The sequence below is a fragment of the Choloepus didactylus genome, chromosome 1, assembly GCF_015220235.1.
Source record: "Choloepus didactylus isolate mChoDid1 chromosome 1, mChoDid1.pri, whole genome shotgun sequence".
NCBI lineage: Eukaryota > Metazoa > Chordata > Mammalia > Pilosa > Megalonychidae > Choloepus > Choloepus didactylus.
Genome location: NC_051307.1, coordinates 122,938,775 through 122,950,167, shown reverse-complemented (window position 1 = coordinate 122,950,167; position 11,393 = coordinate 122,938,775). Strand labels below are relative to the sequence as shown.

Below are 11,393 nucleotides of genomic sequence, written 5' to 3'. Positions count from 1 at the left end.
ATACATTCTGTCCTAAGTAAACAATTGATAGTTCCCTGTATAGTCACGTATTTATGTATTCACCACCATCACCACTATCTATATAAGGACATCTCCATTTCTTCCATAAAGAAGGAGGAAAAGTCAAAGAAGGTAAAGAGAAGAGGAAAAAAAAATGACAGCTAGGAAGTAACAAAATGAAAGATAGCATTAAACCAAAGTAGAATAAAGAGTCAGACAACATCACCAATGCCAAGAGTCCCATATCCCTCCCTGTGTCCCCTCCATATGCATTTAGCTTTGGTATATTGCCTTTGTTACATTAAAGGAAGGATAATACAATGTTTCTGTTAATTATATTCTCTAGTTTGCATTGATTTATTTTTCTCCCAATCCCACCCTATTTTTAACACCTTGCAATGTTGACATTCATTTGTTCTCCCTCGTGTAAAAACATATTTGTACCTTTTATCACAATCGCTGTGCACCCTAGGTTTCACTGAGTTATACAGTCCCAGTCTTTATCTTTCCTCTTTTCTTCTGGTGCCCCATGTACTCCTAAGCTTCCTCTTTCAACCATTCCTTCTCTTCTCCTTCTGGGACACCAATGACATGTACATTCCTGCATTTCATGTTGCCATTCAATTCCTGGAGACATTGCTCATGTTTTTCCATTCTTTTCTCTATCTGTTGTTTTGTGTTTAGGTTTTCAGATGTCTTGTTCTCCAGTTCCTGAGTGTTGTCTTCTACTTCTTGAGATCTGCTATTGTATGTCTCCATTGTGTTTTTCATCTATTGTGTTGTGCCTTTCATTTCCCTAGATTATGCCAGTTGTTTTTTCAAACTTTCAATTTCTAATTTATGTTCACCCAGTGTTTTCATTATATGCTTCATCTCTTTTGCCATATCTTCCCTAAACTTTTGAATTGATTTAGCATTAGTTGTTCCAATTCCTGTATCTCAGTTGAAGTGTAAGTTTGTTCCTTTGACTTGGTCATAACTTCATTTTTCTTAGTGCGGGTTGTAGTTTTCTGTTGGCTAGGCATCTGGTTTCCTTGGTTACCCCAATCAAGTTTTCCCAGACCAGAATAGGCTCAGATCTCAGAAGGGGGCAATATTCAGTATCAGGTCTCCCTGAGGGTGTGTCTTAGAAGATTAATACACCCTTTGAGGCCTCAAGCCACTGTGCTTTTCTGACCAGCAGGTAGGGTCTGTCAGCCTGTCACTCCAGACTGGTGTAAGGAGGTGTGGCCTGTGACTGTTTTCCCCCAGGCTCTGTGGTCTGGTTCTGAATGGAAGGTGGGTAGTAGAGCTTGGCACCACCTTTTTCCTCTTAGGGAAGATACACCCCCTGGGGAGATATCACTTGCATTCGAATAGTCTCTCTGACTCTGCTATCTCCACCCTTGTCTGAGTCAGAGAGCTGTGAACTGAAAATGGCTGAGGCTTCCTCTACTGAGCCAAAAAAGGGACAGAAAGGCCCCCTTCAGGGCCAGTCCATGGCCACCCTCAGTTTCACCTGTTGGCCAGAGATAGCACCATGTCCTCTGGACTCCCCTTCCCTCCCAGAGAGGTCCTCCAGCTCTCCAAGGTCAGTCATTACCAAAAGCCTCTGTCTGCTTGTTGGGGATTCTTAGCTTGTATTGAGCAGTCAACATTTGTTAATTAAAACCTCAGTTGGAGCTGGGCTGAGGTATATTTGCTTGTTCAGAGAGTGCCTCTAACACAGCGAGGCTTTGCAGTTTGGGCTGCCATGGAGGAGGGGCTCTCGGCTCAGGTCTGCAGTTTTTACTTACAGATTTTATGCTGTGATCTCGGGCATTCCTCCCAATCCAGAATGGTATATGATGTGTGGATAGTCACGTTTGTTCCCCAGCAGTTATTCCAGAGTATTTACTAGTTGTTCCTGGTTTTTTATTAGATGTTCCATGGGGACTCACTATCTTCCACTCCTCTCTATGCCACCATCTACTTCCCCACAGTAAGCTGTTTTATATTGATTTTTATCTCTGCCAAAAGATGGTACTAATAGCAAGCAAGGGCTGAGAGTAATATGGGCCCATCAACACTGCGTCAAGTTCAAATTCACCATTATTATGTCTACATTAGTGGCACAGATTTACCCGGTGCTGATGAAAGGATGCCCAAGTACATCGTCCTCCGGAATGAATTATCAATGGGCATGCAGTTTGGGAAAGGTTAGCCTAAATCTAAAAATTTCCCAGCTGTAGGGGATATAAGAGGGAGTTGCAGCATATTGGGATCTCATGGAAAACTTTCAAATTCCTGATACTTAGACTACACCCTTGCCTTGACCAACTAATTTGGAGCCCCAGGGATGGGTGGGATGTGGGTGAGAACTACTGTGTTTGCGAGAAAGCACACCAACACTGAGTGACTCCACTCTCTCCTTGCTCTGGGCTCGACGGGCAGAAAGAGAACAGGAGAAGTGAAAATGATGTGAATTGGGAGCTTTAAACCACTTTGAAGAATAAATGTCACCATAAGCAGCACAGTGGCAGTGTGCAGAAGCCTGGAAATCCGTGTTCTGGGCTAGGCCATGCACATGCCAGGTAGACCATGTATCTTCTCCAGGCTTTTGTTTTATAAAATGAAAGCCATTGGTCATGAAGACCTCTAAAATATTCTGGGTTTAGAGTGAGCCAGTGAAGGTGGAGGCCAGACAGTAACCGTAGATGCTTTTTACTGCGGATCCCAAGTAAACGATTAGGGCCTGATGCCTTATTCTTCTTACGTGGGAGCTGAGTGGCCAGGCTTGCGGGATATGCCAGACCTCCATCCGTTGGTAGCCACACTCATTCCCTGCGCCTTGAACACACATAAACTCACAGTTCTCCAGGGCCAGCAGAATACAGACCTGCTGCTTTCCAACATTTCAGCATTGATTTCAGTTGTTTTCCCCACACAGACTCCAATTCTGACCCCTTTGCATCCTTCTGTTCACATTTAAAGCCAACTACGTATATCCTGGCACATGGACTTTTGTACAGAAAGCCATGATAACCTTTATCCCTGCTTCAATAACATTTCCTGCCCTGGGACAAGGTGTTGGATAGAGGGATGGGACACATTGTATCCTGAGATTGCCATACCCAGCCCTATCTTCTCTTTACTAAATGTGCACCATTTTACTATGCAGAGCAGAGGTGAAAGGGCCATAAACCCTTATCACCATCTCTAGTGGGTGCAGAAAAAGCCTCAAAGCAACCCGTCTTTGTGCTTTCCCATGCAGGTACTATACAGGGTCTAGGGCAAGAGGCCAATGGAGGCCTACACACCCTATGTCTAAATACCAAAAATTTATACATCAAGATAAGAGACTAATAAATTAATGTGCTCTATTTTTCTAGTTTCATAAATATACCTTTATAAGGGCCAGGTTCAACTTGAGAGTTCTTGGACTCTTCAGAGTTCCCCACCACAACATGATGGTATGGAACAGCTAGCCCCTGGCTCCAAATTCCCACAGACGGCCACCTTCTTTTCCTACCCTCTGGGTCTGTCCCTCATCACAAGGAGCCTCTGCATGTAGACATACTAGTTTACCTATCCACCTTCTGTCCACACAAGCCTTGCAAACAGCCTCCCCTTGGCCACCACCAGGATCTAGGGGATCTTGTAATAGTAACATGTACACCCTTTGGAGGATGAACCCATAGGAGAGGCCTGTGCAGGTATGGGACATTTGGGCAAGGAATCCCAGGGTCTCAGGTATCTGGAATGTGATAAAGAAGGGAAGCCATGGCTCTAGGTGGAAACATTCCCTTGGCCTTGTGAGAAGGGACATGGCCAGAAGAGGGCCAGACCCAGTTCACTTAAGCCTGAGCCTTGGACTGGGTCCCTCTTCCCCTTTGTCTCCCAGCACTATTAATATCATGATGGGAAATGGGATACTTCTGGTGTTCTTGGTTTGTCTCCTTGCCATCATTTTCTGAACTCTTAATCATCCCCGTGTCTCTTCCAATTCTAAGTCTCCTTACCTAAATCTCCCCTAAACTACACCGAATTTGGGAATTCTTCATTTCTTTTGTGACAATGTCTACATAATGCATTATAATGCCCAATGGGGAAAATTGAGGACAAACCTAGGAGATCTAAGGGTGAAGGAGATCTAGGGTGTAGTACTCAGGCTAGAGGATGATGTTCCCTCTTGGTAGAGTAGAAATACGGTTATGCTAGGGTGATGCTTTGATGTCCAGAGCAAAGTTAGTCAGTTGGTATCAGGCAAGGAGAAACCTAAGGAAATGAAGTTGTCCCTCCTCAAAGAAACCACCAAGAGACAATTTCTTGAGAGTTCCAGTAGCCCTGGTGTGAGGTAGGTGCCTTGCTCTCAACAATGTACTAGAGTACTAGGAGTGAGATGTCTGCTAGACATCAAAGTGGAAATGGCTGGCTGTTAGATACTGGAATCAGGACTTCATTGCTGGAGACATAATTCTGGTCCTTATCAGTGTGGCAATGATATTTAGTGCTATAGGAAAGGATGTATACACAAGTTAATCCATGGCCAAAACAGAGATCTTGATTCCCACCCACCTTTCTCCCCAAAACTGGCTCCAGCTCACGTTTCCCATCTCGTTAATGGTACCACCATTATATACAACATTATAGACATTAAAAATCTAGAACTCTGTCTTTCATATATTTCCCCACATCAATGGAAAAGTCTGTTAACTCTACTTCCAAATTATGCCCAGAATCTGTTTCCTCCTCACCATCTCCTCTGCTCCCAACTTCATCCAAATCACTGTCATCTCCAAACTGGTCTCTCCCTCTTTCACTCATTCCCTCTACAGCTCATTCTCCAGTTTGAAGCTAGGGTGATTTTTTTACAGAATAAATGAGATCATGTTTTTCTGTTTAAAATTTCCATAGCTTCTCATTGCATTGTAATGCAAGACAAAGTCCTCACCCTGACCTACAGGGCCCTACATGACCTCACCCCTAATATCTTTCTGACCTTATCTCTGTATCACTTTCTTCTTTGTACAAACATCTGATACAAACACACCAACATTCCTGATGTTCCTCAGATTTGTCAAGTTCATTACTGCCTCACGGCCTTTGCATCTTCTGTTCCCCTGCCTAGAACACACTTCCTTGAGACCAGGATGGCTGGCTCCATCTCATCCTCCTGGTCTACCCTCAAACTCCGCCTGCTCAGAGAGGACTTACCTGACCAACATCTTGTTTAAGTCTTCATAGCTTGGATGACGATATTTCTCAGTTTCCCCAGGACAGTACTAATTTATGCCTGTTGTCCTAGGATATCCCTTCACTCATAAAAATGTCTTCGTTTGGATGAAAAATTATACAGTCACCATTTTAAAAGCACCTACCTTGTCCAAAATTATTTTTCTTATTTATTACCTCACCTGAGGCCTATATGTCTGAACACACATTCTTACCAACCTTGCAAGGTTATGGTGAGGAATACATGGTTCACCCGTTGGCCTTCTCAAAATGCTATTGCCAGTTATTTACACATCTTGATGTGTCAATCAGGATAAGCTATGTTATGCTACAGTAAAAAAAAACAACTCTCAAATCTCAGTGGCTTAGTACAACAAATTTAGATCCTGCTAGGATCTGTTGTCCCTTTCACTCTCAAAATTGTCCAGTTTGGAATCCTAATTCTCATTCATGCTACAAGTCCAAAGCAGCCAAAAGAAGGGCTTGGCCCATTATAAACCCCCAGGGATTGAAGTTGGTAGAGGCATCATCTCAACACGTACCTTCGCCATCATTGCAGTAGTTGGAAGGGAATATGGCAAATTGCATATTGGATGATAAAACTTTCACTCACAAATCATTGACTGAGCTAATCACATAACCCCACCTAACTTCCAAGGGAAAAGAAAAGTGTAATGCCTAGGAAATGAAAGTTGGAAATAATTTGTACATTGCACTAATGACTACTCCACTTGGGATCACATATTGTACTCAGTATTTGGGAACCATCAATGAAGATGACGTTTATGAATGCTTCATCTGATTTTGTTGGGAACATTTAATTAAATAGATCTTGTCCAGCCTAATCTATTAGGCCATGCTCCCTATCCCCAAAACACTCACTGGGCACTGTAGAAAGGGGGCACTGTAGGGAATTCTATCCATTTGTGGCTTTGTGTTGGTCCTAGTCTTCTCTGCCCATATCTCACTCTTGATCCCACCCTTCATTGAAACTCCTCCAATGAGTCCTTACTTCTTCACCCATCTTGCCTTCCCCTAATCCTTAAAAGTAGTAATGTATGTCATCCATGCTCTCCTTATTTGGCCATGAGCCCATAGGCAGAAACATTTCTTCAAATTTATGCCAGCCCCAGAAACTCTTGTCCTTCAACTTTCAGATTTTTCTTAATACAGTGTAGATGGTTTACACAAACTGTGTTATGATAAACAAGAAGCAGGCTACTAATGAGGCAGTTGTATCAAGGTTTGTGCAGAAAGGAAATGCAGTTATTATATCACATTAAGTAGGACTCCTGTTGCTCTTTGGAGTCCTCTGGTCAGCTGTTGACCCCACATTTAATGGGGGCCTTGGAGTGGACTGGGACAGGAGCATCTAAGATAAGTAAGAGCTTAGGGAATGTGGTTTAAGTCGGAATGGGAAGATGTTGGAGATTGGCAGGGCCTGTGAAAATTAGTACAATGCAAGCAGGATAGGAATTAATATGATCCCTGTTCTAAATATTTGAAGGGCCAAAATGAGTGTGGTAGTGGTATTAATACTCCAGATGGCGACAACTCTGCTATGATTATTGCTTTTACTTATTGTAATTATTGTTGTTTTTCCTTAAAGACTTTTCTGATTTTAGTTAGTTGGCCCAGGAAAGTTCCTTTACTTCCAGAAGAAAATGTCCTTTATTGTTAATTTCAGGAACCAGTGATGAATGGCTTTTGCAAAACATTGGTATGAGCTATTTATTAAAAACACATCATGGGACAAGCACCTCTCCTGGCAAAGAACCATAATCTGACCCACAGGATTTGATTTGCAAAACCTTAGGGAAGATTTGACATCATTAATGAGAGAGAAATGCCTTATTTAAATTACTTATGACCTCCAGCAACTATATTAAGTTATGGTTATATCCTTTCACAGTTGCTGGTTGCCACCAAGTTAGACACACACTCAAAAGCATGGAAGTTGGCCAGAGCAGTTAGGTAATGAATGCTATTATGAATATAGATGTATATTTTTCTCAGTGGGGTTTTTCATCTCCTGCTATAGTTTAAATGCCAAGTGTGTAAATAAAAAGGTAACAGGATGACATAAAAAGAGATATCCTATAGTGAAAGACCTTTCTAGGGAATAATAAGCAAAATTACATAAGTTGGTCTTCTAAACTTATAAGTCTATAACAGGCTTTGTTGCCTAGAATCCTAAGCAACTATGGAATTATTTAAACTTTTATTGCATTGTTGGAAGGATGAATAGAAATCCATAAATAAAAAAGTAAAAATCTTTACTTTGTATCTCAGCCAGTAATCTACTCCAATCAATCCTTTTGTCTGGTCTACTGCTTGGAAGCGAACTGAGATTGATCCATCTGCTTTCTCAGCCCCAAAAGGGTAATGCTATCAGGAAGTAAAATAGAGGGCTAAAAATAGAAAAATGGGAAAAATCATGGACCTGGAAAATCTACCACTTACTGATCATTGAATAACTAAGAGTTGCCTGCAGCATAACACAAGTTGATCAAGTAAGTCAAGCAAATTCCCCTCCTCTTCCTTGTGCCTTTCTCGGTCTTTGAAGTCTTCTTATTCTCTGCCCATCTCTCATACAAAGAATCTCCCTAGTTCCCCTTGGTCTTCCTGTCTTCTCACATACCAGTTCTTCATTGGTAATCATATCTGCTTCTACCATTTCAACTATCAACCTCAGGCTGATGATTCCTTGAAATTGATGCCTCCAATCACAATGCTTCTTTGGGCTCCAGACTAGATTTCTCTGGACAGCTCCTTATGGTCATTTGCTGGATGTCTCAATCTCCCTATGTAGGCAAGGGCAACTGGCATCTAGGAGTCTGGGTTGGATATACATTATGAGCCTATTGCCACTGTTTATGGTGGTCCATGAGGCAATATCTTAGAAGCTGGTTCAAACCATGCAAACCATTCAAATGTCTCATTATTTTCAAAGAGCTGAGCAGAGTTGGGGGCGGGGTGTGGAATCTTGATATGAGACTCTATGAGGAAAACAGAAAAACCAGATAAACATGAGAAGGCTCAAAATGAGTTTGGGAACAGAGCTTGGAGGAATGTACCAGGCTGAATAGCGTAGCAGTGAAGTTCCCAGTAGAGCTTCTGTGCTGCTGCTTGAATCTCTTCCTTCACTTTGTTGTGTTGGTTAGTGGTGGGAATATGAATTAAGATGGGTCAATGAGCATCTTCCCAGGATTTTTAGACTTAGAATCAAGAAAGAACCAAAATAGTCTGTCTCCAATATCTTAGAGAAGCAGCAGATGGTGAACAAAGAGAGAGGGAAAAAAAGATACAGTTGCTTAAGATGGAAAAGGATTCTTCATGAATTTGTGTGTCATCCTTGCACAAGGGCCATGCTAATCTTATCTGTATTGTTCCAATTTTAGTATATGTGCTACCAAAGTGAGCACTGGAAAAGATGCCTGTTACATTCAAGTCTCTGGTTCTGTTTGACTTTGAGATACCACTATATTACTGCCCTTTGCAAGATTTTTTTTTTCATGTTATACGACCAATGAAACCCACTCCAATTATTTAAGGCCAGTCAAATTCATTCATGAAACCAAAAGAGTTTTAACAAAGACAGTCACCAAAGCCTGCTGAACCTCTGCAATGACTGGGTCATGTGTTCCTGATTTTTCTTTATCTCTGCTGGATGATTTGCCCCTGGGGGCACAATGATCATCTTGCTTATCTTTATGCTCCCTGCAACCTAGCATAATGCTTCACATAGAGAAGGTGCCACACAAGCGTGCATTAGGATGGTTTCTTGCAGCACAGTCCCCTGACCCATCTTTATTTATTCGGCAGTCTGATCCAAATACCTCCTATGTGTGCCTTATCACCAGTGATTTGTAGTGGAGGTATGACCAAGACACGCAGACTAGAGGTCTGGGCTTGATCTTGGCTCTGCCACAAAACAAATTTCCATTGTCATATTTTGATCTCCATTTCTCACTGCTTCTTGTGCATGTTGGATGAAGAGGCTATTTTTTAAAAAATCAGATATGTGTTCCCAATAAACTGTTTTCTTAGATTAAAGAGTGAAAAAAAATTTAAACACAGAACAACAGCATAACTTGTCCTCTCAGCGTGCACCTTGTGAAGAAGGTAGGAAGTATGGAGAAAACAGGAAGGCTGGAATAATCTAGGCAGGGCGGCCTCTTGGAAAAACAGTCAGAGAGACATATATCGTATTCCAAGGTCTGTCATCCCCCTCTCTTCTTTTTACCAAAGGGTTGGGTTTAGCCTCTGCTCCTCTCTGACATCTCCCTCCTCTTCTATTTCATTCTAGGCCATTTAAGCCCAGTGATTTATTTTGGAAATGTTATCATCTGCTAGCTTAGCTTTTATCTCAGTTGGATGCCTTTCCTGTTTCACTGCTTTCCTTTCAAGGAGGCAGAGCCCACACTTGACTCTGGGAATTTTATTCAACACAACCTGTTGTTAGAAGAAGCTAGGGAAACTTTGATTAACAAGCCTACCCAGGACTTTGATGATAGCCCAGGGTATGTGTCTGCCACCTCTGATGCCTGAAGGAGAGATAGAGAGTGAATGGAGCCTCTGTTTGAGATTCTGGGCTGGTAAATAAACCCCGTTGGGTGGGGCCAAGAGAATGATCTGCTCCTGTCTGTGTGGAGCAATTGCCCTTAACAGGATTGCCCCAAATGATGATTCTGGGGTCATGACTGGGGCGCTAAGATTCTTCTGCAGCCCAGTTCTATTTATGATCACGCAAAATCGGTTTTCACAGACAATGCAGAGTTGCTCTTTGGGAATTCTGAGACTGTGGGAGATGGGGATGGCACAAAGAGGAAGTTAGGAAAACAGAGATAGGATGATAGAAAAGAGGAATCTGCAAATAATTGGCATGGGGTAGGACTGTGGGAAATACTGAAAATCATCACTGTTATCATCAGCATCCTAAAACTTTATATTTGACTAGAACTTAAAAAAAATTATGTATACAAATTACTTTCATAATGATTAATCCATGTGTTCTTACATAATGTCAAGGCTAAAACTATTTGGGGTGAAGGAAACCACAAGGCAATGTCATTGATAATCTGCATATCACCTAGAAGGAAAAGTCAATTAGCCAAGGCTCATTATAGAAAGAAAGGGAAGACTTTAAGAGGTAAAAATTAAAAACTGAAATGTTATAAGAATTGGAAGAAAATATAGGAGACTTTCTTAGCATCTTGATTGGTGAGGGAGGTCAGGTGTTGCTTATCAATTCACAAAATTCAGAAGCCATACAGGAGAAGACTGACTAATTTGATTACATCAAAATTAAAAACTTTGATGAAAGTCACCATGAGAAAAGATGAATGACAAGAGACAGACTAGGGGAAAATATTTTTAACATAAATAACAAAAAGAATTACTATCTGATAAACCAACAAGAAACAAGTAACTACCTAATCGAAAAATAAGCAAAGGAAGTGAATAAGCATGTCACAAAAGAAGAAACTAAAATAACTAATAAACATATGGAAATGTACTCAATGTCTCTAGAAATCAAGAAAGAAAAACGCATATAAAGGTATTTTCACCCATCAGATTGGCATTATGTAAGAACACCTGGATTAATGATTATGAAAGTAATTTGTATACATAATTTTTTAAAAAATTCTAGTCAAACATAAAGTTTTAGGATGATGATGATGATGATGATAACAGTGATGATTTTCAGTATTTCCCATAGTCCTACCCCATGCCAAATATTAAGAACATTAATAATATCCAGTGTTAGTAAGAATGTAGGAATATAGCACTCATCTATTGGTAGGAATACAGATTGTTAAAAAAACATTTTGGAAGGCACTGTGGGGTAATCCCTAAAAATTCAAAACGCACAAACTTTTTAAACAGAAATTCTATGTCCAGAATTGCTCTTAAAGAAATATTTACATATAAGAACAAAGAAGTTTGTAAAGGATGTTCATTACAGCACTGTTTATAAGAGCAAAAATTAGAGAAATATAGACATATGGGAATAGTTTAATAAAATTCAATATATCCTTAAAATGGATACTATGCAGTTGTTAAAAAGGGTAGGATATACCCATATGTACTAACATGTAATATGTAAGATACACAGTTAAATGAAAATTAGAAAATCACAAGACAATGTGTGTTGTGTGATTCCATTTATGTAAAAGATGTATGAATACTGTATTAGT

At 40.8% G+C, this 11,393-nt stretch overlaps 1 non-coding gene across 1 annotated transcript; it reads right to left on the bottom strand.

Annotated features, from left to right (window-relative positions):
• Positions 1 to 8,516: 8,516 nt before the first annotated feature.
• Positions 8,517 to 8,618, bottom strand: LOC119510974. The gene has a single exon (XR_005212092.1). It is a non-coding gene; the product is annotated as a U6 spliceosomal RNA (small nuclear RNA).
• Between the last annotated feature and the right edge of the window lie 2,775 nt (positions 8,619 to 11,393).